Source organism: Trachemys scripta, chromosome 1 (genome assembly GCF_013100865.1).
Source record: "Trachemys scripta elegans isolate TJP31775 chromosome 1, CAS_Tse_1.0, whole genome shotgun sequence".
Taxonomy (NCBI): domain Eukaryota; kingdom Metazoa; phylum Chordata; order Testudines; family Emydidae; genus Trachemys; species Trachemys scripta.
The window spans coordinates 62,363,403-62,366,810 of NC_048298.1; positions in this window are offsets into that span (position 1 = coordinate 62,363,403).

Sequence of the window (3,408 nt, forward strand, 5' to 3'; positions counted from 1 at the left end):
ACTCTTAATATCTGCAGTTCAAGATGTTACTGAAGCATATCTTTACACCTAATTAATCAGCGTCGCTAATGGTGATTTTATGTTAACCAAGGAGCATGTGTTCCTATCATTCCATGTGTTCGCTAATTACCACATTTACATTCATGGGAGTTCTGCATGTGGATCGAGTGAGGAACCTAGTGCCAGTGCATTCTCATTACTATGAAAAATGGCTTGGCTCTTTTGTGGGGTGCACTATAGAATAAATGGCTACTTGTAGAACTGGGTAAAATATTTGACTTTAAATCAGTCTAAATCTTCCCTTCAACAAGTTCTCAGTGCCTTTATAAGCATGCAGTGTTTTGCTCAAAGTCTAGTGAAAATGTATGAAAACTATGAGGCACCTTTCTGCAGGTCATTGTTAAGTCATATGGTATTTCTTCTGGTTCCGATTAGCTGGACCTATCTTACATGCTTAGGGAGATCACCAGAAGTCACTTTGTGTGCTCTCTGAACCACTAAGAGGGAGCCTAGTATCTGATTCCTGTTAACCAGTGGGTGTAACAGGAAATTGTTCCGTGCTCTTCCTGGCTGCAGTTGGGCATGGGGCATGGATGAAACTGCTTACTATTTCATCTGAAGACTGTCCTGAATTTCAAAGGGCAAAATGACTATATCTCATCTCTCCCCTGAAACTCTGCATGTTCTGTCAATCCAATTGCTGCTAAATGAAGCTGATCTATGAGTTGCCTGTTTTTGGTATAGAAAACTAAAAATTACAAACTGTTATTTTAAATCCAAAAGGTTTTTCTGATCCTTCTTACAGGGGATGGGGGATCTGTAAGGAGTGTGCCATCTGGGTCTTTCAGCAGTCAGTCTGCAGAGAATCTGCCTAGATTAAGGTGGGGTAAAGTCTGCTTTGTCTCTCTCTGTTTTGGGTTCTTGTGTGTTAAGGTTCTGGATTTTAAGAAACAAAGTATTGTTACATTGCAACCATCCAGAAAGAGTCTTATGGTTTTTATCTAATTTCTCTGTTTGTATGCTAGAAACATAACATTCTATCATATGTAAATCACAGTCGTTTTGATTAATGGGAAGCAGGTTATAAATGCACTGGTGACTGTTCTACTGCAAATTCAGTTGTTGACTTGGGATGTGTGAGTAAGACAAGTCACCTCAAAACAGACATGTGGTCAGTGGTCAGACCAGATTACGTGTTTGTTATTGATGACTAAGGGTACGTCTACACTTACCTCCGGGTCCGGCAGGAGGGAAGCGATGTTCTGGGATCGATTTATCGCGTCTGGTCTAGACGCGATAAATCGATCCCGGAAGTGCTCGCCGTTGATGCCAGTACTCCAGCTCGGCGAGAGGAGTACACGGCATCGACGGGGGAGCCTGCCTGCCGCGTCCGGACCCGCGGTAAGTTCGGACTAAGGTACTTTGAATTCAGTTACATGCGTACCTTAGTCCGAAGTGGGGGGTTAGTGTGGACCAGGCCTAAGGGTATGTCTATGCTTTGAGCTGGAGGTGCAACTCCGAACTCAGGGAGACATACTCCTGCTAAATCGCTTAAAATAGGGTGTAACTGTGGCAGCATAAGTTGTGGCAGGAGCCAGCTGCCCTGAGCACATACTTAGTATCTTGGATGGGTAAATAGTTGGGGCAGCTAACCACTTCTGCTGCCTGTGTCACCGTGGCTACACTATTTTTAGCGTGCTAGTTCATCAGAGTTAGTGTGGGTATGTCTCCTTGAGCTGGAATTTACATCTTCAGCTCAAAGTGCAGACATTCCCTGTTCAAGTCTCTTCCCTGACACTGAGGGGGTAAGTGGCTAAATAGCAGCAGCAGAATCCAAAACCAGAATGTTTTCTTCCTGTAAACCTCTGTCCTCTCTTAGGCTTGGTCTGCACTACAGAATTAGGTTGACGCAAGCAGCTTATGTCAATCTAACTTGGTCAGTGTCTACAATGTTGCTCTTGCCCATGTAAGTTGCCCACTACACCAACCTAATAACTCCACCTCAGTGAGAGGTGTAGCGCTTAGGACGACCCAATGTCTGTGTAGATACTATATTACTTACACCACCTATTGGCCGGCAGCCCTGCACAGGGCTCACAGCTGGAGACCCCTCTCCCACATGCAGGGGGGTGGAGGATCCTCCAGCTGTCAGTGCCCCACAATGCCCCCACACAGCTAAGTTGGTTGAATCACTCCTAGCGAGGATGCACACCACTGCTGTAATTATTGTGGTGGCTGTACATCAATCTAACTTAGGTCTACTTAATTTTGTACTGTAGACAAGGCCTTGGTGTCTTGGTCTCTTATTCTGTAAAGCACTTAAATCCCATTGACTTCACTGGCTTATAATTATGCCTGGGTATAATTGTTTTACTGATTTAGAGCTTCACAGTGTGCAAAAGAAAAATGTCAAAGAATACCTCTGTAACAGTATCACTTGTACTTGGAATTTGAACCACAAATTGAATGAAAAGTGACTCTTCAAATTTTTGTACTTTTTGAAGCAGGAAAAAAAATCAGCCAACAACAATTGCCCTGAAATTCTGCAGAAAAGCAACATTTCAGGGGCATAAAATCACCTGAAATTAAATGGTAAACACATTTGTCCAAATAGATCACAGCTCTGGATATGCTATGGGACTTTTTCCACTTCCTTTGAAGAGCCTGGTGTGTATCTCATTGACTTCACAGGGAGGAAGGACAGCTCTTTTGACTACAATACTTAGCAATTTTTTTTCCACAATTCCTAGGAGTTTTAGGCTAGATTAATAATTTAGGTTACAGGATTAAGTATTTTTTTTCAAACTAGACATCTTCTATCTAATTTGTAAGGTGCCTCAATTTAAATTAAAAATAAAAAAAGCTTTAAAGCTATTTGAAGCACTTTCAAATAGTCTGAACATAAAGCATGTGATTAGGTAAATGCTGTAGTTAATGGTCCGGTGCTAGCTGTCCTTGTGATTTCAGTTCACTGGTAAAGGAGAGAGCATCTCTACAATGCATAAGTGTTGGTAATTGCCTTCCTAGGTCTTTTATAGCCTTTATAGAAGCAATTGGTCAAGAAAATCTTTCAAAAGTGACTTGTTTAAAGTTTCGCATACTCTAATACTTAATTTTTTTATTCTCCCAAAAGCGATTTAAAGACATTTCCTCTGTCTGGGCTTTCTGTTAAATTTTCATTGTTATTTTTTGCTTTCTTTCACAGGCATTTTCTTACAGTTCACTGATCTTGGGAACCTCAGAGAGATCAACTAGACAACACACAAACAGCTACAACTTATATGTGTGTGTAACAGTTGTAAAATCAAATACTTTTTTGCGGGGTGGGAGGGAGAAAGGGGTGGATTCCTGTGACGGTTTTGTGTTGCGTTATCTTCAAAGCAAAACAAAATTATAGCACAAAATGTC